At 46.6% G+C, this 26,621-nt stretch overlaps 1 pseudogene; it reads right to left on the bottom strand.

Annotated features, from left to right (window-relative positions):
* Positions 1-2,605: 2,605 nt before the first annotated feature.
* Positions 2,606-4,296, bottom strand: LOC125516826 (annotated as a pseudogene).
* Between the last annotated feature and the right edge of the window lie 22,325 nt (positions 4,297-26,621).

The following is a 26,621-nucleotide window of genomic DNA, read 5'->3' as shown; positions in this document are numbered from 1 at the left end:
ACATCCCAAACAGCATCATCCAAACTACAATGGACAACAAAATTGCACATTTTCAGTTCAGTAAACCTAACCCTAGCCCGAATCATGGCACAGAGAGTAGAGAGGGAGAGGAGAGAGCACTTACAGCAGGCCACCCAATCCATGGCTCCAGTGATGTCTCGTGGTAGGGTTGGCCACCCAGATCTCAGCCAGCCGCAGCCGCTGCTCCATGGACAGCGGCGCCTCCATGCCCTCGTCGTCATCGCTGTAGTAACCCGACGAACTGGACTCCCCACCCTCGACTTCGATTCCTCTGTGCGCATCGCTCCCGAGTCCGAGGAGGTCTCCGTACCTGCCCACAACGCCACCGCTGCTCCGGCCACCGCCACCGCCGCCGCCGCCGCCCAGACTAGCCATCGCGAGGAGAGGGAGAGGGAGAGGGAGAGGAGAGAACTGCTAGGGTTCGACCGAGCCAAGACCGACCAAGCCGGGTCCGTCCTAGCCAGCCGAGCAACGCACCGGTTCGGCGGCTGGTCAACTGACTGGTGGGGTTGGGTTGTCAGATACAGCGTCAATACAGAGTTATACGCGGCTTAGCCCGTATTGCAACGACTAGCCTCAAACGTGGTACTGACTTGCAAAAAATCTGAATAGTGATACTGACTCGTTACAGCTGCTCCAAGTGTGGTACTTCCCTGCAATTAACTCCCGGCGCACAGGTCTCACCTCACGTGATGGGTATATCAGGGTCACCGGCAATACCTCGCTCGTTGGCTGTGCTCTAGGTAGATGGATTTAACTAGCACCTCACTTAGCTCCGGAGTTTTTCATTCGCCCAGCTGAAGTTACCGTGTTCGCTGTTGTGATACTTTGATTGGCCTATCTTCATTCCACTATTCCAATTCCACAGTACTGTACTGCACAATACCATGGCAAAGGGCGACGAGACCTCCGAAAGGCGGGCGTCCACTATTCCAATACAGGTTTGTGTCACGACAGAAGACTGCGGTTATGTTGGTGCAGACTCGTTGGGGGAATCCAAGACGACTGCATTTTCTGGTAGTGTTGTTTGCTTTCCATCCTCTCTAACCAGTACAAGCAGCTGTTGTTTCTCCAAATATATTATCAAAAATAAAAACGCGCCGCAGCATTATTGATTGCGGCCGGCCTAGACGATGGGCATGCAGGGCCATGGGCCATGGCCCTTCCAACCACACCACCCTGTTCCCTCTTTATGTGCAAAACCAGAGCCAGGCACAAAACGCCTTTCCTATTGTCAAAAAAAAACCCGCCTTTCCACGACGATGAAAATGACATATTACCGCAAATTAGCTGGCGTCACTTTCCGTCGCTCGTTCAAAGAAGAAAATAACCATGTTAATCAGCCGGAGAGTTTACCCTGTGCTCCATCGGACCCGGAGAACTAGCACCGACGGTAAGAAATGAGGTGGTACCCATGGACTAATGGCGCCAGGCAGGTGATGCCTGAGCAGTCCCGGCGCACGCCTTGCGTGATGCCTACTCGATGGTCTGTGTCTGTCTGAGCTCTGCCATCTCACGCATGGCGTGTCTCCTAAGCGACGCTACTCAATAGAGAGACAGCGAGATCCACGGCCGGCAGTACAACAAATACGTGTCTGTCTCGCGCCCATATCGCTTTTGCTGGTGCAACGGGGTCCATCAGCGGACGATCATTCTCCATTTTCATTTCAAATTTCAGCTGCGCTCGAGTCGACTCGATCACAAATCATTGGCGATGATAACCCCTCCCGACCCCGCGCCCGGCACCTACCTACCGTTGCCTCCGAGCCTTGGCGTCCGGTACATGCGACGCGCTGCTATCGGTACGAGTTGTTTGATTGGGGTTGGTGCGGGCAGATCACGTCCATGCTCCATCGGCGTCGACAAGTCATCCATCCTTTCCTTCTCCTTTCTTTTTGCTACCGATGAAACTCGTAGTACGTACTACCAGATCCAGCTATATGGCCTTCAATGCAATCAATGTAGGTGTATGCGTCACGGACATCGCCTGGGATGCATCAAGAATCGATCTCGAAACTTTTACCGTGTGCCGCGATGCAACACCGTTTTCGTTCACCGATCTAGTGTAGAGTAGTAGTGAAAAACTTTCGGCAGCGGGTGGGTCTGCTTCTGCCTCCTGCTTAAACGGAGAAAAGAGAAAGGCCCAACCAACGAGGCATTGTCTCCTCTCTTTTCCAGAAAGCGTTCCCATCACCTCAAATAAAACTCTCCTTTCTGTCAGCTTTTGTGCGCCTGTGCACCGAATTGCCTTTCCCTCGCTTTTTCGTACGCACCGTCCCAGGCCAGGTGCATGCCAAGATCCCGCGCGCGATCTAAAGCGCCCGTGCTTTTTACTGCTGCACGTGGACGTGGAGTAGGAGACGATCAACCCGTACGTACCGGTCGTGAATTTCAAACGCGTGCCGACCTCCGAGCCACGGCATTTCACCGCTCGTTTATTAATGAGCGACACGGTACACGCCGACCGATCGGATGATGAGCGGCACTTGAGCAGCAGAGAGCGAACACGGGGCGCGGTGAATAAGCTGCGTGGAGAATTTATTGAATGCACGGAAATGATAATGGAGTACGTACACTGAAAATATACACAAAATCCTCTCTATATAACCAAAATGGAGCGGTAACTCACGTACAGTACAGAGCAGAAGTAGAACATGCACTAAACTTAACCAACCACCCCCCGCCGATCATCAAAAGGAAAACGGGACGGGACGGGACGGACAACCAATGCATCATCGTAGCAGTACATCATCAAGAATCGATCGACCGTAGTACCACCGGTAAAAATTAAATAACGACACGAAACAAGAAAAATGCAGCAGCGACGCGCGGGAAGGAGGACACAGGTGCACCGGCCTGCTGCTCAGAGGAAGACGGCGAGGCCCGCGCTCGCCAAGGCCACCAGCGCCGCGACGCCGGCCGCGCGCGCGCTGGAGGCGCTGCTGTCCGTCACCGGCGTGCCTGCGGGCGCCAGCGAGGGAGACGAAGTCGGTGAGCTTGTCGGGGAGGTAGTCTTGGGGCTGGTCGGAGACATCGACGGCGTCGCGGTGGGCGATGTCGTCGGGGCGACGGTCGGGGAGGTCGTGGGCGCCATCGCCGGCGGGGTCGCCATCGGAGGAGGTGTGGCGGGTGGTGGCGACATGGGCGGTGATGGCGGCGGGGTGGCGGGCGCTGGAGGCGGGGTGGCCGGGGGCGACGGCGGCGGGGTGGTGGGAGCGGGCGGAGGCTGCGTCGGGGGAGCCGGGGGCGGGGTGGTGGGAGCAGGTGGAGGGGTGGCCGGCGGGGTGGTGGGAGCCGGAGGAGGGGTGGCAGGGGCCTGCGGGGCCGGAGGGGGCGTGGCCGGGGCCTGTGGCGCCTGAGGAGGCGTGGTGGGTGCCGGAGGAGCGCTGGGAGCTGGAGGAGGGTTGCCGGCCGGGGGCGCGGTGGGAGCTGGGGGCGGGTTGCCGGCCGGAGGCGCGTTGGGAGCAGGAGGCGGGTTGCCGGCAGGCGGCGCGTTGGGAGTTGGCGGCGGCTGCACCGGTGGCTGCTGCGCGGCGCAGGAGACGATGAGGACCGCGAGGACCAGCGGGAGGAGCGCCATTTTTGATCTGGTGCCTCTTGATCGGCGCTCTGGAGCAGTGGGAGGAAGCGAGAGCGGAGGAGTGATGCTTATATAGCGTGGTCAGCGAGGGTGGATCTCAGCGAGTGATCGCAGCGAGCTAGCTAACCTCCAGCTCACTGGCCGCACAGCCCACCGATCACGGTGGCATGGCGGAGTAGGCCAGGGGATGTATCTACTTCGTAGTTCGTACACGAGTGGATGGGTCGATCGCTACAAATGTTGTAGAGTGCAACTTCATAGGCAAAAATGCACGGCGGTTTTTCCCATCCCCTCTCGCAAGGTGAGAGCATCAACCGCCCGGCCCCCCAAACCGGCCTCAAACGCCCGAGCGTCGCCCGGTCATCGACTGGTCACAAAATTTTGATCTAGATGAATGTCTTAAACGGTCTCAAACGTTCGGGCTGACCGACATCCCTCATATGCAGTCTAAATATAAGCCGGATATGAAGTGTTCGGGCACGTCTGTTACGTCGGACCTGACAGCCTGACCCCACCGCAAATTACACCAAATCCAACCCAGAACAGCAGGATCCATTTGCTCTCTCCTCTCTTATTCCTCCTCCGTGTCGTTCGTCTCGCAGCTCCGCCACTGCGCGCGCTCCGCAGCCGTTCTTAGCTCTGTGCCGCTAGCTCCGACAGAGCAGTCCTCTCTTCGTACTCGCGGTATGGGACATCGTCGCCGGTCCAGATGCCAGCGCGGTAGGTCCAACAACTCTTTGGCTCCGCCTTGCGCTTGAAGTATTTCACACATTATCTGACCAGAATTTTTGTGTGATTTTATTAGGAAAAACGATGGATTTCGATGCTTCATTGGACGAGAAGTATGGACCCACGGAGCTTGATCAAATGATTCAAGATGAGTTCTTCGGTTTCTCGGATTTGGACCAAGAAGTGGACATGATCATGTTCATGAGAATGCAAGAGGAAATGGACCGGCAAGTGGAGCATATTCTCAACTTTAAGGGCTCAATCACAGGGAGAAGAGTGATCAATCAGGATAGGTTGTCTGAAGCTCGGGTATTGCAAAGGCCAAGGGGACTACTTTGCTCCGAAGCCTACTTTCTGAGACGATCCATGGTTTCGTCGTAATTTTTGGATGCGGAAACCATTGTTTTGCGCATTGTGGAGGCACACGATGACTGCTTCAAGTTCACAAAGGATTGTTGCGGTCACATCTTTTTCTCTGCCAAGCAGAAGTGCACAGCTACTTTGAGGATGCTTGCACTTGGTATTGCTGCAGATGCCGCCGGTGAGATGGCTAGGATGGGGGCGAGCACATGCCCGAAGACTACTGTCAAGATTGCCCGCGCCGTCTTGGAGGTGTTTGGACCTGAGTATCTCAGAGAACTAAATGCGCATGACTCGGAGAAGTTCTTGGCTATTGGAGAGGCCAGGGGATTTCCAGAAATTCTCGGGTCAATTGATTGCATGCATTGGCAATGCAAGAACTACCCTAAAGATTTGTGGGGAATGTATCAAGGTCACACCAAAGATGCCACCATCATACTAGAAGCGGTGGCATAACATGACTTATGGATTTGACATGCTTTCTTTAGAATGTTGGGTTCTCATACTTCATGCTTTCTTATGGATTTGACATGCCACCATCAACGTACTTCAACGATCTCCGGTGTCTAGGAGGCTTTGCAATGGGGAATCACCGCCGTGCAACTACACCGTCAACGGCTGAGACTACAACATGAGATACTATCTTACCCATGGCATCTATCTTCAGTGGGTGGCATTTGTGAAGACCACATCCGAACCGCATGGCACTAAACAGAGCCACTTTGTAACAATGCAGGAAGCGGCTAGGAAGGATGTGGACAGGGCATTTGGTGTGCTTCAAGCTCGTTGAGGAATTATTCATGTGTCTGCAATGATGTGGGAATCAGAAACTTTGTGCCATCTCATGACATGTTGTGTTATTTTGCACAACATGATTGTCGAGGATGAGGGTGATGGTGTAGCCCAAACCGATGATTTTGAAGCACCCGGAGAACAAGTTGAAATCCCGGAAGATCAAAATGAAACTCAGTTTATGAACTTTATGCAAATGCATTAGAATCTTCGAGATCACCATGTGCACGCGCAGCTACTCAACGATCTTGTGGAGCATCTGTGGACCCGTAATGGAAATGAAAGAGCTCATGTTTGAGTTGTGCACTTAAAATAAATTTGATGTAAACACTATTTATGTCGGCACCAACATTTGTTATTTATGTGCGATACTGGCTTGTATGATCGACGTCCATGGATTTGAGAGTACATATTTGACATATGTAGATGCCGGAAGCGAAATATGATGGCCCGTCCGGATGCGTCCGCGGGCGTACCCGGGCACATCTACGGACGTATAAGGGGCGGATTTGCCAAGTCCGGTTGTAGATGCTCTGACTAGAGAACCCCTCCCCCTCGATCTCCGTCAGCGAGCCCATTGGTTCACCTCTCCTCCGCCTACCGCTTCGGTGGCTGTTGGTGGGGAGAGGATTTTTGGTGTTTCCATTGGGGCTAGTAGATAGGTAGGGTTCTAGTCCTCGCAGGAGCAACGTTTGGATGGATTACGATGCTTCTTCTTCGAGCCAGTCTTTCAAGTTTCGATCCTCCTCAAGTTCGTCCATTGGAACAAATTAGACAGAGCTCAAACGTAGATTTTTGCCAGCTCTTCGTGGCGGCGAGTGTTGGGGAACGCAATATTTCAAAAAAGTTCCTATGATCACGCAAGGTCTATCTAGGAGAAGCATAGCAACGAGCGGGGAGAGTGTGTCCACGTACCCTCGTAGACCGAAAGCGGAAGCATTTAGTAATGCGGTTGATGTAGTCGAACGTCTTCGCGATCCAACCGATCCAAGTACCGAATGTACGGCACCTCCGTGTTCAGCACATGTTCAGCTCGATGACGTCCCTCAAACTCTTGATCTAGTTGAGGCCGAGGCAGATTTCCGTCAGCACAACGGCGTGGTGACGGTGATGATGAAGTTACCGACGCATGGCTTTGCCTAAGCACTACGACAATATGACCGAGACAGAAATCTGTGGAGGGGGGCACCGCACACGGCTAAAAAAATCAACTTGTGTGTCTATGGGGTGCCCCCTCCCCCGTATATAAAGGAGGGGAGGAGGAGGAGGGCCGGCCACAAGGGGCGCGCCCTAAGGGGGGATTCCTACTCCTAGTAGGAGTAGGTTTCCCCCTTTCCTACTCCAAGTAGGAGAGAAAGGAAGGAGAGGAAGAAGAGAAGGAAAAGGGGGCCGGCTGATAACCCACAAGTATAGGGGATCGCAACAGTTTTCGAGGGTAAAGTATTCAAGCCAAATTTATTGATTCGACACAAGGGGAGCCAAAGAATATTCTCAAGTATTAGCAGGTGAGTTGTCAATTCAACCACACCTGGAAACTTAGTATCTGCAGCAAAGTATTTAGTAGCAAAGTAATATGATAGTAGTGGTAATGGTAGCAAAAGGTAACAATAGTAAAATTAATGTTTTGGTATTTTGTAGTGATGATAGCAATATCAACGGAAAAGTAAATAAGCGAAGAACAATATATGGAAAGCTCGTAGGCAATGGATCAATGATGGAGAATTATGCCGGATGCGGTTCATCATGTAACAGTCATAACCTAGGGTGACACAGAACTAGCTCCAGTTCATCAATGTAATGTAGGCATGTATTTCGAATATAGTCATACGTGTTTATGGAAAAGAACTTGCATGACATCTTTTGTCCTACCCTCCCGTGGCAGCGGGGTCCTAGCGGAAACTAAGGGATATTAAGGCCTCCTTTCAATAGAGTACTGGACCAAAGCATTAACACATAGTGAATACATGAACTCCTCAAACTACGGTCATCACCGGAAATGGTCCCGATTACTGTCATTTCGGGGTTGCCGGATCATAACACATAGTAGGTGACTATAGACTTGCAAGATAGGATCAAGAACTCACATATATTCATGAAAACATAATAGGTTCAGATCTGAAATCATGACACTCGGGCCCTAGTGACAAGCATTAAGCATAGCAAAATCATAGCAATATCAATTTCAGAACATAGTGGATACTAGGGATCAAACCCTAACAAAACTAACTTGATTACATGATAAATCTCATCCAACCCATCACTGTCCAGCAAGCCTATGATGGAATTTCTCACGCACAGCGGTGAGCATCATGAAATTGGTGATGCAGGATGGTTGATGATGACGGCGACGATGGGTTCCCCTCTTCGGAGCCCCGAACGGACTCCAGATCAGCCCTCCCGAGAGAGTTTAGGGCTTGGCAGCGGCTCCGTATCGAAAAACGTGATGAATCCTTCTCTCTGATTTTTTCTCTCCGAACACGAATATATAGAGTTGGATTTGAGGTCGGAGGAGCTCCAGGGGGCCCACGAGGTAGGGGGCGCGCCCAGGGGGGCAGGCGCACCCCCACCCTCGTGGCTAGGGTGTGGGCCCCCTGGTCTTGATCTTTTGCCAGGATTTTTTTATTATTTCCAAAAATAATCTCTGTGAAGTTTCAGGTCATTCCGAGAACTTTTATTTCTGCACATAAATAACACCATGGCAATTCTGCTGAAAACATCGTCAATTCGGGTTAGTTCCATTCAAATCATGCAACTTAGAGTCCAAAACAAGGGCAAAAGTGTTTGGAAAAGTAGATACGACGGAGATGTATCAACTCCCCAAGCTTAAACCTTTGCTTGTCCTCAAGCAATTCAGTTGATAAACTGAAAGTGATAAAGTAAAACTTTTACAAACTCTGTTTGCTCTTGTTGTTGTAAATATGTAAAGCCAGCATTCAAGTTTTCAGCAACGATTATAACTAACCACATTTGCAATAATTCTCAGGTCTCATGATTACCCATATCAATAGCATAATCAACTAGCAAGCCATAATAATAAATCTCGGATGACAACACTTTTTCAAAACAATCATAATATGATATAACAAGATGGTATCTTGCTAGCCCTTTCTGAGACCGCAAAACATAAATGCAGAGCACCTTTGAAGATCAAGGACTGACTAGAAATTGTAATTCATGGTAAAAGAGATCCAATCATAGTCACACCCAATGTAAACTAACAATAATGAATGCAAATGACAACGGTGCTCTCCAACTGGTGCTTTTTAATAAGAGGGTGATGACTCAACATAAAAGTAAATAGATAGACCCTTCGCAGAGGGAAGCAGGGATTTGTAGAGGTGCCATAGCTCGGTTTTGAAATAGAGATGAATAATATTTTGAGCGGTATACTTTCATTGTCAACATAACAACCAAGAGATGGCGATATCTTCCATGCTACTCACATTATAGGCGGTTCCCAAACAAAATGGTAAAGTTTATACTCCCCCTCCACCAACAAGCATCAATCCATGGCTTGCTCGAAACAACGAGTGCCTCCAACTAACAAGAGTCCCAGGGGGAGTTTTGTTTGCAATTATTTTGATTTTATTTGCATAAAGCAAGTGACTGGGCATCCCGGTGACTAGCCATTTTCTCGTGAGTGAGGAGCGGAGTCCACTCCTCTTGAGAATAACCCGCCTAACATGGAAGATATGGACAACCCTAGTTGATACATGAGCTATTTGAGTATACAAAACAGGATATTTATTTGAAGGTTTAGAGTTTGGCACATACAAATTTACTTGGAACGGCAGGTAGATACCGTATATAGGTAGGTATGGTGGACTCATATGGCATAACTTTGGGGTTTATGGAATTGGATGCACAAGCAGTATTCCCGCTTAGTACAGGTGAAAGCTAGAAAAAGATTGGGAAGCGACCAGCTGGAGAGCGACAACAATCATGAACATGCATTAAAATTAATCAACACCGAATGCAAGCATGAGTAGGATATAATGCATCATGAACATAAATATCGTAGAGGCTATGTTGATTTTATTTCAACTACATGCATGAACATGTGCCAAGTCAAGCCACTCGAATCATTCAAAAGAGGATACCACCCTATCATACCACATCACAACCATTTTAATAGCATGTTGGCACGCAAGGTAAACCATTATAAGCTCCTAGCCAATTAAGCATGGCATAAGAAACTATGATCTCTAATTGTCATCGCAAACATGTTTATTCATAATAGGTTGAATCAGGAACGATGAACTAATCACATTTACAAAAACAAGAGAGGTCGAGTTCAAACCAGCTTCTCCCATCTCAATCAGTCCATCATATATCGTCATAATTGCCTTTCACTTGCACGACCGAATGATGTGAATAATAATAATAATAATAGTAATAGTGCGCGTGCATTGGACTAAGCTGGAATCTGCAAGCATTCAATAAACAGGAGAAGACAAGGCAATATGGGCTCTTTTGTCAGATCAACAATAATGCATATAAGAGCCACTTCAACAATTTAATCATGGTCTTCTCCTATCGACCCCCCCGAAAAAGAAAAGAAATAGAACTATTTACACGGGAAAGCTCCCAATAAGCAAAAAGAAGAACAGGAAATATTTTTGGATTTTCTTTTTAATTACTATTACAAGCATGGAGATTAAAACTAACTAAAAGCTACAACTGTTTTTTTGTTTTTCTTAATGTTTATTAAACACACAACAAGAAAGCATAAAAAGAGAAAATAAACTAGCATTGATATTACAATGAAAAAGTATGAGCACCGACATCTAGCAATGAGTGTGTGAGCATAAATGTAATGTCAGTGGGAAATACATACTCCCCCAAACTTAGGCTTTTGGCCTAAGTTGGTCTAATGCCACGGATGGCCTGGCGGATATCCAAAGTTGTAGTTGGGGTCGTACTGAGATGCAGCAGTCATTGCATCGTGGGATGCAGCTTGGAGGCGAGCTATCTCAACCCTCCTCTTATACTCTTTCGCCTCCTCTCTGGCTATAAAATATCTCCCTTTTGCCTGAAAGTCAAAGAAAGTAGAAGCAGGGAGAGCGACATGATAGGTGTGTCGTCTGTCAAAGATTAGTCAGTACTGGAGGAACTGATCGTTCCTCTCAACAAAATGATGACGAACCATAGCCTCATAATCCAAATAAGCAGGAGGCAACTCAATATCATCCTCACATATGGTTATACCAAGAAAATTAGCTATACGGGTTGCATAAATTCCACCAAAGAAATCTCCATTAAATCTATTATGATGCAACCTACGTGCAACAATGGCTCCCAAATTATAAGATTTATCTCCTAACACAACACTTTTAAGAATACTGAGGTCAGGGACACACATATGACACGCTTCATCTTTACCCTTTATGCACCTACCTATGAAAGAGCAAAATAATGTGTAGCAGGAAAATGAATGCTCCCTATGGTAGCTTGTGCTATATCTCTAGATTCCCCCACAGTTATACTAGCAAGGAAATCTCTAAATTCAGATTTGCGAGGTTCACTAGCACTACCCTATTGTGGAAGTTTGCAAGCAGTGGTAAAGTCCTCTAAGTCCATAGTGTTAGAATTTTCATAAAGATCAAACAGGACAATTTGAGAATTGCGTGAAGATGAAAATTCAAACCTCCTCACAAAGGAACTAGTGAGATAGTGGTACTGACGGTACTTTTCTGCCTCGAAGCTCACAAGATCAGCATTACGCAAATATGCGTTAAATTCTTCCTTAATTCCTGCTCGATCCATGAAGTCCTCTGAAGGCCATTCACAAGGCCGCACTAGAGCGTCCCTTGGTGGCTCATCATCAACATCACGCATTGCAAGCCTGGGTCCTTGTTTCCTTGAAGAACCACCTTGGTACATTTTCCTAAACATATTTCTTTCTTTGAAAAATTTCTGAAATTTTAGTAACTTCAAAATAAAAGTGAACCAAACTCAACAAAATTGATAGCAACTACTCCTATAAGTGACTAGAGCCTATATCATGCATCAAAACTACTTGGAACCACATAAATTTGACATGCAAGCTCAAGAACAGGGTCACCTAAGCAGCAAAAATATGCAATGAATAAAGCACTAGAACAAAAACTAATTGGGCCATTGGAGGAGTCACATACCAAGGAACAATCCCCCAAAGCAGTTTCGTGAGAGGTGCTTTGAGCGAGGAGATCGAAAATCGCGGCAAAATGAGCTAGAACTCGTGCCTGAGCTGGATAATGGTGTTTGTGGGAGGAAGAAGGAGTCTGTGGGTGTAGGAATAAGTGGAGGAGGGCCACCATGGGCCCACAAGGCAGGGGGTGCGCCCAGGGGGTAGGGCGCGCCCTCCACCCTTGTGGCCAGGTGGACGCCCCCCTAATGTGTTCTCAGTGCCAAATATTCTCAAATATTTCAGAAAAAAATCATATTTAAATTTCAGGGCATTTGGAAAACTTTTATTTTTGGGGTATTTTTATATTGCACGGATAATCAGAAAATAGACAGAAATTACTATTTTTGCTTTATTTAATATAAATAACAGAAAGTAGAAAGAGGGTACAGAGAGTTGTGTTTTCTAAATTCATCCATCTCATGATCATCAAAAGGAATCCATTAACAAGGTTGATCGAGTCTTGTTAACAAACTCATTCCGAATAACATGGAACCGGAGAATTTTCGAATAACACTGGTTACCTCAACGGGGATATGCACATCCCCAACAATAAGAATATCATATTTCTTCTTGACAGTAGGAAGAGGAAATTCAAAACCTCCAAAAATAGTCGATGGAATTTTTCCAGTAGAATTGATACTGTGGACTGATAACCCACACGTATAGGGGATCGCAACAGTTTTCGAGGGTAAAGTATTCAAGCCAAATTTATTGATTCGACACAAGGGGAGCCAAAGAATATTCTCAAGTATTAGCAGTTGAGTTGTCAATTCAACCACACCTGGAAACTTAGTATCTGCAGCAAAGTATTTAGTAGCAAAGTAATATGATAGTAGTGGTAATGGTAGCAAAAGGTAACAATAGTAAAAGTAATGTTTTGGTATTTTGTAGTGATGATAGCAATATCAACGGAAAAGTAAATAAGCGAAGAACAATATATGGAAAGCTCGTAGGCAATGGATCAATGATGGAGAATTATGCCGGATGCAGTTCATCATGTAACAGTCATAACCTAGGGTGACACAGAACTAGCTCCAGTTCATCAATGTAATGTAGGCATGTATTTCGAATATAGTCATACGTGCTTATGGAAAAGAACTTGCATGACATCTTTTGTCCTACCCTCCCGTGGCAGTGGGGTCCTTACGAAAACTAAGGGATATTAAGGCCTCCTTTTAATAGAGTGCCGGAACAAAGCATTAACACATAGTGAATACATGAACTCCTCAAACTACGGTCATCACCGGTAAGTATCCCGATTATTGTCACTTCAGGGTTAACGGATCATAACACATAATAGGTGACAATAGACTTGCAAGATAGGATCAAGAACTCTCATATATTTATGAAAACATAATAGGTTCAGATCTGAAATCATGGCACCTGGGCCCTAGTGACAAGCATTAAGCATAGCAAAGTCATAGCAACATCAATCTCAGAACATAGTGGATACTAGGGATCAAACCCTAACAAAACTAACTCGATTACATGATAGATCTCATCCAACCCATCACCGTCCAGAAAGCCTACGATGGAATTACTCATGCACGGCGGTGAGCATCATGAAATTGGTGATGGAGGATGATTGATGATGACGATGGCGACAAATTCCTCTCTCCGGAGCCCCGAACGAACTCCAGATCAGCCCTCCCGATAGGTTTTAGGGCTTGGCGGCGGCTCAGTATCGTAAAACGCGATGAACTATTCTCCCTAATTTTTTTTCTCCCTGAAACACAATATATAGAGTTGGAGTTGGAGTCGGAGGAGCTCCAGGGGGCCCACGAGGTAGGGGGCGCGCCCCCACCCTCGTGGACAGGTGGTGGGCCCCCTGGCCTTCATATTTTGCAAGGATTTTTTATATTTTCCAAAAAGTTGTTCCGTGAAGTTTCAGGTCATTCCAAGAACTTTTGTTTCTGCACATAAATAACACCATGGTAATTCTGCTGAAAATAGCGCTAGTCCGGGTTAGTTCCATTCAAATCATGCAAGTTATAGTCCAAAACAAGGGCAAAAGTGTTTGGAAAAGTAGATACGACGGAGACGTATCAACTCCCCCAAGATTAAACCTTTGCTTGTCCTCAAGCAATTCAGTTGATAAACTGAAAGTGATAAAGAAAAACTTTTACAAACTCCGTTTGCTCTTGTTGTAAATATGTAAAGCCATCATTCAAGTTTTTAGCAAAGATTATAACTAACCACATTCGCAATAATGCTTAGGTCTCAAGTTTACTCATATCAATGGCATAATCAACTAGCGAGCAATAATAATAAATCTCGGATGACAACACTTTCTCAAAACAATCATAATATGATATAACAAGATGGTATCTCGCTAGCCCTTTCTGAGACCGCAAAACATAAATGCAGAGCACCTTTAAAGATCAAGGACCAACTAGACATTGTAATTCATGGTAAAAGAGATCCAGTCAAGTCATACCCAATGTAAACTAACAATAATGAATGCAAATGATAGCATTTCTCTCCAACTGGTGCTTTTTAATAAGAGGATGATGACTCAGCATAAAAGTAAATAGATAGGCCCTTCGCAGAGGGAAGCAGGGATTTGTAGAGGTGCCAGAGCTCGGTTTTGAAACAGAGATGCATAATATTTTGAGCGGTATACTTTCATTGTCAACATAAAAACCAAGAGATGGCAATATCTTCCATGCTACACACATTATAGGTGGTTCCCAAACAGAATGGTAATGTTTATACTCCCCCTTCCACCAACAAGCATCAATCCATGGCTTGCTCGAAACAACGAGTGCCTCCAACTAACAAGAGTCCCAGGGGGAGTTTTGTTTGCAATTATTTTGATTTAGTTTGCATAAAGCATGGGACTGGGCATCCCGGTGACCAGCCATTTATCTCGTGAGTGAGGAGCGGAGTCCACTCCTCTTGAGAATAACCCGCCTAACATGGAAGATACGGACAGCCCTAGTTGATACATGAGCTATTCGAGCATACAAAATAGGATATTTATTTGAAGGCTTAGAGGTTGGCACATACAAATTTACTTGGAACGGCAGGTAGATACCGTATATAGGTAGGTATGGTGGACTCATATGGAATAACTTTGGGGTTTATAGAGTTGGATGCACAAGCAATATTCCCGCTTAGTACAGGTGAAGGCTAGCAAAAGACTAGGAAGCGACCAACTAGAGAGTGACAACAGTCATGAACATGCATTAAAATTAATCAACACCGAATGCAAGCATGAGTAGGATATAATCCACGATGAACATAAATATCATGAAGGCTATGTTGATTTTGTTTCAACTACATGCGTGAACATGCGCCAAGTCAAGTCACTTAAATCATTCAGAGGAGGATACCACCCTATCATACCAGATCACAACCATTTTAATAGCATGTTGGCACACAAGGTAAACCATTATAACTCAGAGCTAATCAAGCATGGCACAAGAATCTATGATCTCTAGTTGTCATTGCAAACATGTTTATTCATAATAGGCTGAATCCGGAATGATGAACTAATCATATTTACAAAAACAAAAGAGGCCAAGTTCATACCAGTTTTTCTCATCTCAGTCAGTCCATCATATATCATCATAATTGCCTTTCACTTGCACGACCGAACGATGTGAATAATAATTATAGTGCACGTGCATTGGACTAAGCTGGAATCTACAAGCATTCAATAAATAGGAGAAGACAAGGCAATATGGGCTCTTTTGTCAGATCAACAATAATGCATATAAGAGCCACTTCAATAATTTAATTATGGTCTTCTCCTATCAACCCCAAAGAAAAGAAAAGAAATAAAACTATTTACACTGGAGAGCTCCCAATAAGTAAAAGAAGAACATGAATTTCTTTGGGGTTTTCTTTTTAATTACTACTACAAGCATGGAAAGTAAACTATTTAAAGGCTACAACTATTTTTTTGGTTTTTCTTAAAGTTTATCAAACACACAAGAAGAAAGCATAAAAGGAAAATAAACTAGCATGGATGGTACAATGAAAAAGTATGAGCACCGACCTCTAGCAATGAGTGTGTGAACATATATGTAATGTCGGTGAGAAATACGTACTCCCCCAAGCTTAGGCTTTTGGCCTAAGTTGGTCTATGGCCACGGCTGGCCTGGCGGATATCCATAATAATTGTTGGGGTCGTACTGTGAAGAAGAAGAAGACTCCGATTGCCACTGGTTGGCAATCATCTCCAGATCACACTGGTAATTAGACTGTCGTGGAGGATCAACTTGTGGTTCCGGCTCCGGCTCTGTGGCTGATGTAGGGTTCCAATAGGCGTGAATAGCCTCTAACGGAACAAGGTACTGGCCTGCAGATAAATCAAACAAGGAAGGAGCAGGCAGGGTAATAGTCTCAGGATGATGTTTATCAATGAACAATTTGTATTTAAGCTCTCCTTCCCTATTCTTAACAATAAAATCATGTGCTACCATACTCTTATAATCTAAATAAACATGAGGCAACACTTTTTCTTCCTTTTCATAATGCCTAATAGGTATATTAAAATGTGCATCTAGGTGTGAAGCATAGATGCCTCCAAAGATGGGGCCCTTTGTACGGTTCAGACTTAACCGTTTAGCAATAATGCTGCCCATACTAACAGAGTTATCACTGAATAAACCGTGGAGCAAAATAATAATATCAGAAACACTAAGGTTTCCACAGTTTTCGCGACCAATTAAGCAACGACTAGCAAATAATGCAAAATAGCGTAAAATAGGAAAATGTATGCTAGTGATTCGTGCATCGGAAACCTTCCTCGTTTCCCCTACAGTGATGATATCAATAAACCCATCCACATCACTGTGATGTGGTTCCTCTGTCATGCCCTCGAAAGGGACCAAACAAACCCGACAAAAATCATAAAGTGACATCTCCTTATGCTCATAATATAAATAAAACTCCACCGTAGGTGGTGAGCTCCAAGAATGGAAATGAAAGTTTTGCACAAAGATATTTGTGAGTAAGAGATACTGATCGCGTTGGTCGTGGAGGAAAACGGTGAGGCCTGCATTCTTAGCCAATTCATAAAAATCTTCATAAATCCCGGTTGCTCTCAAGAAATCATCGAAAGGCCATTCACATGACCGAACCTCCGCGGTGCGAGGCAGATTATACTTGGGCTTCTGTGCCTTTTCCTTCGAGCTTCGGCTCGATGAGCCCCTCAAAAGTCTCTTCATCATTTTTTGAAAAATTCTGAAATTTTTAGTAACTTCAAAATAAAAGTAAACCAAACTCAATAATATTGAAAGCAACTACTCCTACAAGTGCCTAGAGCCTATGTCATGCATCAAAACTACTTGAAACCATATAAATTTGACATGCAAGCTCAAGAACATGGTCACCTAGGTAGCAAAAATTTGCAATGAATAAAGCACTAGAACAAAAACTAATTGGACCAATGGAGGAGTCACATACCAAGGAACAATCTCCCGAAGCAGTTTTGTGAGAGGTGCTTTGAGCAAGCATATCGAAATTGGCAGCAAAATGAGCTTGGACTCGGGTTTGAGCTGGATATTCGTGTTTGGGGGAGGAAGAAGGAGTGTGTGGATGAAAGGATAAGTGGAGGAGGGCCACCGTGGGCCCATGAGGCAGGGGGCGTGCCCAGGGGGGTAGGGCGCGCCCTCCACCCTCGTGGGCAGGTGGGTGACCCCCCTGCTGTGTTCTGAGTGCCAAATATTCTTAAATATTCCAGAAAAAATCATATTTAAATTTCAGGGCATTTGGAGAACTTTTATTTTCGGGGTATTTTTATATTGCATGGATAATCAGATAACAGACAGAAAAATACTATTTTTATTTTATTTAATATAAATAACAGAAAGTAAAGGTGGGGTACAGAAGGTTGTGTCTTCTAGTTTCATCCATCTCATGATCATCAAAAGGAATCCACTAACAAGGTTGATCAAGTCTTGTTAACGAACTCATTCCCAATAACATGGAACCGGAGAAATTTCGAATAACACTATGTTACCTCAACGGGGATATGAACATCCCCAATAATAAGAATATCATATTTGTTCTTGACAGTAGGAAGAGGAAATTCAAAACCACCAAATATAATCGATGGAATTTTCCAATAGAGTTGATACTATGAACTTGAGGTTGTTTCCTCGGAAAGTGTACCGTATGCTCATTACCATTAACATGAAAAGTGACATTGCCTTTAGTGCAATCAATAACAACCCCTGCAGTATTCAAAAAGGGTATTCCAAGAATAATAGACATACTATCATCCTCGGGAATATCAAGAATAACAAAGTCCGTTAAAATAGTAACGTTTGCAACTACAACAGTCGCATCCTCACAAATACCGACAGGTATAGCAGTTGATTTATCAGCCATCTACAAAGATATTTCAGTAGGTGTCAACTTATTCAAATCAAGTTTACGATATAAAGAGAGAGGCATAACACTAACACCGGCTCCAAGATCACATAAAGCAGTTTTAACATAGTTTCTTTTAATGGAGCATGGTATAGTTGGTACACCGGGATCTCCAAGTTTCTTTGGTATTCCACCCTTAAAAGTATAATTAGCAAGCATGGTAGAAATTTTAGCTTCCGGTATCTTTCTTTTATTTGTAACAATTTCTTTCATATACTTAGCATAAGGATTCATTTTGAGCATATCATTTAATCGCATACGCAAAAAGATAGGTCTAATCATTTCAACAAAGCGCTCAAAATCCTCATCATCCTTCTTCTTGGATGGTTTGGGAGGAAAAGGCATGGGTTACTGAACCCATGGTTCTCTTTCTTTACCGTGTTTCCTAGCAACAAAGTCTTTCTTATCATAACGTTGATTCTTTGATTGTGGGTTATCAAGATCAACAGCAGGTTCAATTTCTATATCATTATCATTGCTAGGTTGAGCATCAACATGAACATTATCATTAACATTATCACTAGTTTCAGGTTCATTACCAGATTGTGTTTCAGCATCAGAGATAGAAATATCATTTGGATTCTCGGGTGTTTCAGTAATAGGTTCACTAGAAGCATGCAAAGTCCTATCATTTTTCTTTTTCTTCCTTTTAGAAGGACTAGGTGCATCTATATTATTTCTCTGAGAATCTTGCTCAATTCTCTTGGGGTGGCCTTCAGGATACAAAGGTTCCTGAGTCATTTTACCACCTCTAGTCATAACTCTAATAGCATTATCATTATCCTTACTATTCAATTCATTGAGCAAATCATTTTGAGCTTTAAGTACTTGTTCTACTTGAGTGGTAACCATAGAAGCATGTTTACTAATAAGTTTATGTTCACCTTTGACATTAGCCATATAATCACCCAAGTGTTCAAGCATATTTGAATTGTATTTCAATTGTCAACCTAAATAAGCATTGAAGTCTTCTTGCTTAACCATAAATTTATCAAACTCATCTAAGCATGGGCTAGCAAACTTAGTGTCGGTGTCAAAACCGGCGGATCTCGGGTAGGGGGTCCTGAACTATGCGTCTAGGCCGGATGGTAACAGGAGGCAGGGGACACGATGTTTTACCCAGGTTCGGGCCCTCTTGATGGAGGTAAAACCCTACATCCTGCTTGATTAATATTGATGATATGGGTAGTACAAGAGTAGATCTACCACGAGATCAGAGAGGCTAAACCCTAGAAGCTAGCCTATGGTATGATTGTCTGTTTTTCTACGGACTAAAACCCTTTGGTTTATATAGACACCGGAGGGGGCTAGGGTTACACAAGGTCGGTTACAAAGGAGGAGATATACATATCCGTATTGCCTAAGCTTGCCTTCCACGCCAAGTAGAGTCCCATCCGGACACGAGACGAAGTCTTCAATCTTGTATCTTCATAGTCTAACAGTCCGGCCAAAGGATATAGTCCGGCTGTCCGGAGACCCCCTAATCCAAGACTCCCTCAGTATCCCCCGAACCAGGCTTCAATGACGATGAGTCCGGTGCGCAGTATTGTCTTCGGCATTGCAGGGCGGGTTCCTCTCCAAATTCCATGTACCTGTCAAAATAGTGTCCGGCCTCTTATGAATGTTACACTCCTTGGCTTCCACGCCCAATAATGGCCACTTTCCACATGTCAAGCGAATGTGAAGAGCCAGGGTGTTTTTACATTTACCCCCCTAGCTGTGTGAATAAGCTGCCTATTAAAAAGATGAGGATTCAGATCCACATCACACCATCCTCCCTTGGCGAGCCTTCATCGGAGCACATTCGACAGAGATCCATTCCATCATGGCCGGTCGACGCAGCTCCTCCACTCGCTCCCCTAACCCCAAGCCTGGAGATTGGGAGAGATGTTCTGTCCCGCACAGCAAATTAGTGATGCTTCAGACCAAGGGATTTCTTCCCCCAGCGTACATGGTCCCGGTTCAAGCCGGGCTTGTCACCTATAATGGCGGAGAGCAAGCGGAGAGCCTTCCCAATCCCTCCAAGGGAGAGCGGGTATGCCTTGTCCCTTATTTGGTAAGAGGGCTTAGATTTCCAATTCATCTGTTTCTCCGGGGGCTCCTGGAGTTCTATGGCCTCCAGTTGCATAACCTTACGCCTGCCTCCATGCTGCATATCGCGAGATTCGTAGCCCTTTGCGAGTTGTTTTTGGGCTGTGAGGCTCATTTTGCTCTATGGAAGAAGTTGTTCTGCCTTGTGACCCATTCTCAGAAGGGGTCAATATATCAAGTGGGCGGAGCCGAAGTGTGGCGTATTGCCAGGACCGGATACCTGTCCGGAACCCCAAACAAGACGTCCGAAGACTGGCCTTCAGAATGGTTTTATATAGAAGACGTCCCCCTCTCGGATCCTATTAGAATCGGCCTTCCTGAGTTCGACAACGCCCCTTTGAAGAAGCACCGGAGCTGGCGTCCATGGAGCTCCCTGGAGGAAGATGACAGGGACGTTCTTTACCTGATGAGCCGGATAAGTTTTTTAGCTCGATCCGGATTGACCATGATCGAGGTCATGGCCATATGTATTATGCGGGGGATGCAGCCACTTCAGTATAGAGGCCACCCCATGTGGGATTTCAACGGGGAGGATGACGCCACCGCCACGGCCGCAAAGAGCCGGGATTAGTTGCTGATCTAATAAAGATCTTATCCACTTTGTACAAGGGAGAAGAGGAGGAATTCCTTCGTGTCAACCCGCAGGGTAGATTTTCTATGTACAATCCTCCGAGCTGGGTAAGCGGAGACTTTTTCTCGCCCACCCGTTTCGTATTTCCGTAGTTAAGTATTCAGTCTAGCGATTTCATTGCAGGAGCTGCGCCAGGCTGTAAAGGAGATAAACAACCCCCCTCCACAACCCGAGGACCCTGGACGGTCCCTTGACCCGGCCTCCCAGGAGGATCCAGACATATCTGTGGAGCTGATCGATGGGGTATTCTACCAATTGAGTAATGACAACGCTTTGGTGGCCATTATGGACGATTACCCTGGGCTACTTCCAGCCTCACAGGTGACTGAGACCGAAGTCCCAGCACTTCGAAAGGGGATCCGTCCTTGCGTGTTTTTGATTGCCGTATAACAGCCGTGTTTTGCAGGGGAGGTCCTTGAGGCGGAAGGCCGAGCCTGTGGCGACTAGCCAACAAGGGGCCGCGAGCCCAAGCAGGCTGAAAAGACCCGCAGTCTGGATTGAGACACCGGCGCAGCGGTACGGCGCGCCGTTTTTATTGCAAGACATTATTCTCAGCGGCATACTAACGCCCATGCCTTCTTTTCAGGAAAAAGAGCGCTCGCCGGACTATACCCGGAGAGGCTACCAATCACGCCTCCACCAGCCGGGCTCCAAGATCGGATTCGGAGGCAGGAACGAATGCGAGGCGTGCGCCGGGCGCTCCTCCGACAGAGGATGCGGATAAACTGTTCGCCACCAATTCCGAGGTGGAAAGTGCCATGAACCTCAGGCGTCACTAGACTATTCTTCGTGACGCTTGTTTCTCCCAAGAGGCATTGGATGCCTTCAACTCGGGGGACGCGTACCTCCGTGCCGCTCAAAATGGTCTAGCCAGAGCCACGGAGCAGTATGTAAAAGACATACGGGTGAGAAAATTTGGTGATTATATATATTAGTAGCCGCTGAGACTTGAAACAGTTAAGATAAATGATTTAAGTTTCATTTGTTATGCAGGTTCTTACAGAAAAGAATACTCAACTATCCCAGGAGCTGGAAGAGTGCAAAGCCCAACTTCACGCCACATTGGCCGCAGCAGGGGAGCCCAAAGACACCCCCTCTGGTAACATATCCTTCGAATGATAAGTATCATATATAATGCGGCGTATATGCAGATCTGACGATAAAATTGCAGATGACGCTGGAGTAAATCCGGATAAGCAACAGCTCTTACGCCAGCTGAAGGCCGGTGAGAGCGTGCTTACGAGGGTGAGCCAGGAGAAGAATGATCTCCTAGATGCCAACACCAAGCTGGGCGTGGAACTAAAAGATGTTCGTGCCCCAACTGTCTGACTCTGTTAAGGAGAATCGGCGGCTTCGACGCGGCATATTTAGTAAGTGCTTGAACGAACTTTGAAAAAGAGTTCGGCGAGGAAGCTGGGTGACAGAGTTATGCCTGTAGGTATGCTAACAGATCGTCCTGCCGAGGAAATGCTCGGTTCAACGGGTGACCTTCTTCCCGAGCTCTCACAGCTGCACGAACGAGTTCGGCAGGTGATGCAAGGCGTCGCCCAGGCCTTGTGGCCATCCGTCTCCATACCCGAAGGCCTTGGAGAGCTTGCAGAAAAGCTGAAGGGAGCGCGGCGGCGCTTCTGATTATGGAAGATATCAGCCTGCCGTCAGGGCGCCAGGGAAGCCTGGGCAATGGTGAAGACACGGTACACGAAGGCTGACCCGAACCACATGGCCGAAGTCAGACCTGTGGGGCCTGATGGGAAGGAGATCCCTGTGAGCTTAGTGTACGGCCAATTACAATTGGCCGCAAATTATTCTTGACAGGACTGTAGACTAGACAGCCTACTGGATGGTATTGAAGAGGAATTCAACCAGTCAAATTGACTATGTAATTTTAAAGTGACATGTATAATGCCTTCTAGCCGGATTGTAGATCGTTTGTCGTGGCGGACCTTTTCGCTTCAACCTCGTGACCCGACGGTCTGGAGTGTATCCGAATACCCTCTCGGTTATGTAAGAACCGAGGCATGCGTGGAGACCAGGCGTAGGGGTCATTAGTGCTTTATCAGACAAGTGCCCAACTAGTTATGTTATATTACATGGTTAGTAAGAAACATCTTCCAGGGAGAATAGTTCCGTCAAGGGTTCCTTTCCCTGGGTAAGCATGCCCTAAAGTGCATGTCCGGACTGCGATAAGAAGCGCAGAAAAAGCATCTGGGGGCAGATATGGATAATAAATAAAAGTCATCTTTTGTTCACCGACCGAATATTCCCTTAAGAACACTAGCTTTCGGCTTCACCCAGTCTGAGGTACACGTCCGGCTGACCCGGCGGTAACAATCGCAAAGGTACTCCCCTTATGCCCTAGCCGAATTAACGGGAACGTAGGGCATAAATACAAGAGCCAGGCAACCCATCTTGGCCAAAACTTAAGTCATATCGATGCATATAATGGTGAAAAAAATGTACATGCAGAAGTATAACACATGTGTTGGGCGTGAGGCCCAGGTAAATAATTTAAGCTTCTGTGAAAGAAGCCCCTAGGTATGAAGAGTGCGGCTAGCGCATCTGTAATGTACGAGTGAGGCGCAAGGTGACCCTTGAAGGCCTAGAGAAATAAAAGAAAGAAATGGAAACAAGACAGATGATGCATATGCAGAAAATGGACAAAGGGAGGGGACTAACATAGAGTCCGGTGCTAGGCGTAGAATCTTCGAAGCCTGGCTGCGTTCCATGGGTTCGGCTCGAGTCGACTAGTCGATGCATCCCGCAGTCGGTACGCTCCACCGGTCAGAACTTGGTCGATAATGAAGGGACCTTCCCATTTGGGCTCGAGCTTGTTCTTTTTCTTATCCGGCAGTCGTAGAACTAGTTCGCCAACGTTATAAATTTTGGCCCGTACTTCTCTACTTTGGTATCTGCAAGCCTGTTGCTGGTAAAATGCGGAACGGGCTTTGGCTACGTCGCGCTCTTCCTCCAAGGTGTCCAGACTGTCCTGCCGATCGAGCTCGGCTTCTCTTTCTTCGTACATGCGCACACGAGGTGAGTCATGAATTATGTCACAGGGCAGGACTGCCTCTGCGCCGTACACCATAAAAACGGTGTATTTTCGGTACTACGATTCGGCATGGTCCGCAGCCCCCAGAGTACGGAGTCGAGCTCCTCTACCCAATGCGTGTCAGACTCCGTTAAGGAGCGCACTAATCTGGGTTTAATGCCGCTCATTATAAGACCATTTGCTCGTTCGACTTGACCGTTGGTTTGTGGGTGATAGACTGAAGCATAATCGAGCTTGATGCCCATTTTGCTGCACCAGAGTTTTACCTCGTCGGCCGTGAAGTTCGTGCCATTATCAGTGATGATGCTGTGGGGGACGCCGTAACGGTGTACAACCCCGGATATGAAATATATCACCGGTCCGGATTCGGCTGTTTTAACCGGTTTAGCCTCTATCCATTTGGTGAATTTATCCACCATGACCAATAAGTATTTTTTTCTTGTGGGTTCCTCCTTTAAGGGGTCCAACCATGTCAAGCCCCCAGACCGCGAAGGGCCATGTAATGGGGATTGTTTGGAGGGCGGTGGGTGGCATGTGGCTTTGATTTGCAAAGAGCTGGCAACCGGCGCAATGTTGGACCAAGTCCTGTGCATCTGCCCGGGCCGTTGGCCAATAGAATCCTGTACGGAAGGCCTTGCTTACAAGAGCCCGGGCTCCGGCGTGATGACCGCTGAGTCCTGCGTGAATTTCTGCCAAAAGGTTCCGCCCTTCCTCTTCGGAGATGCACCTTTGAAGGACTTCGGTAGCGCTTTTTTTGTACAATTCTCCCTCATGGACCCTGTAGGCCTTGGATCGCCGCACTATGCAGCGAGCCTCATTTTGGTCCTCCGGAAGTTCCTGTCTAGTTAGGTAGGCCAGGAATGGTTCTGTCCACGGGGCAATAATGGCCATTATTTCATGGGCTGAATGTGTTATTTCGGTGGCGGAGCCTCCGATTGTGTCAGAGAGTTCGGTATCGGGTATTTTGGCCGGGTCCGGACTGTTGTTACCGGTGTCCCCTTCCCATGCTACGGATGGCTTGAAGAGCCTTTCCAGGAATATGTTGGGAGGGACCGCGTCATGTTTTGCGCCGATGCGGGCGAGGATATCCGCCGCCTGATTGTTTTCCCGAGCCACATGGTGAAATTCGAGCCCCTCGAACCGAGCTGACATTTTTAGGACGGCATTGCGATAAGCTGCCATTTTCGGATCCTTGGCATCAAAGTCTCCATTTATTTGGGATATCGCGAGGTTCGAATCCCCGCGCACCTCTAGGCGTTGAATGCCCATGGATACTGCCATCCGGAGACCATGTAGAAGGGCCTCATATTTGGCTGCGTTGTTGGAGTCCGTATACATTATCTGTAGTACGTATTGAACTGAATCTCCTGTTGGGGACGTCAAAACGACGCCAGCCCCCAGACCAGCCAACATTTTGGAGCCGTCGAAGTGCATGATCCAGTTTGAATATGTGCCGTACTCCTTAGGGAGTTCGGCTTCCGTCCACTCGGCGACGAAGTCAGCCAAAACTTGCGATTTAATAGCTCACCGTGGCTTGTAAGTTATGTCGAACAGGAGGAGCTCAATGGCCCATTTGGCAATCCGGCCCGTCGCGTCGCGGTTGTTTATAATATCATTAAGTGGTACTTCCAAGGCTACCGTTATCGAACACTCTTGAAAGTAGTGTCGCAGCTTCCGGGATGCCATAAATACCGCGTACGCTATCTTTTGATAATGCGGGTACCGTGATTTGCATGGAGTAAGGACAGTGGACACATAGTAAACCGGCTTTTGAAGGGGGAATTTGTGTCCGTCCGCTTCTTGTTCGACGACGAGCACTGCGCTAACTACTTGATGAGTTGCCGCAATGTATAATAGCATTGGTTCGCCAATGTTTGGCGCGGCCAGGACTGGGTTTGTTGCCAATATGGCTTTTATTTTGTCGAGTCCGGCCGTGGCGGCATCCGTCCACTCGAAGTGTTCCGTGCGCCGGAGGAGGCGATAAAGGGGTAATGCCTTTTCTCCCAAGTGGGAGACAAAGCGGCTTAGAGCCGCCACGCATCCAGTCAATTTTTGTATTTGTTTGAGGTCTGTTGGGGTAGCCAACTGTGACAACGCTCGGATTTTGGCCGGATTAGCTTCAATACCTCTACTGGAGACAATGAATCCCAGGAGCTTTCCGGCTGGTATGCTGGAAACGCATTTTTCCGGATTGAGCTTGATGTCATATGTTCGGAGGTTATCGAATGTGAGCCTCAAGTTGGCTACTAGAGTTTCGACATGTTTGGTTTTAACGACCACGTCATCTACATATGCCTCCACTGTTTTGCCGATCTAGTTTGCCAGACATGTTTGAATCATGCGCTGATATGTTGCGCCGGTGTTTTTGAGCCCGAAGGGCATTGTGTTGAAGCAGAATGGGCCGTATGGTGTGATGAATGCCGTTGCGGCTTGGTCTGGCTCTGCCATTTTAATTTGATGGTAGCCGGAGTATGCGTCGAGGAAACGCAATGAATCGTGTCCTGCGGTAGCATCGATGATTTAATCGATGCGGGGGAGGGGGAAGGGATCCTTTGGGCAGGCCTTGTTAAGGTCCTTAAAATCGACACACAAGCGCCAGGATTTGTCCTTCTTTGGTACCATCACCAGGTTTGCTAGCCAGTCCGGATGTTTTATGTCTCTGATGAATCCGGCCTCCAATAGCTTGGCTAGTTCCTCTCCCATGGCTTGTCTCTTAGGTTCGGAGAAACGCCGAAGAGCCTGCTTGACTGGCTTGAATCCTTTTAGGATATTTAGGCTGTGCTCGGCCAGCCTGGTGGGATTCCTGGCATGTCTG

The sequence above is a fragment of the Triticum urartu genome, chromosome 6 (genome assembly GCF_003073215.2).
Source record: "Triticum urartu cultivar G1812 chromosome 6, Tu2.1, whole genome shotgun sequence".
Classification (NCBI taxonomy): domain Eukaryota; kingdom Viridiplantae; phylum Streptophyta; class Magnoliopsida; order Poales; family Poaceae; genus Triticum; species Triticum urartu.
Note: the sequence above shows the minus strand (reverse complement) of the source record. Positions and strands in the feature narration are given on the sequence as shown.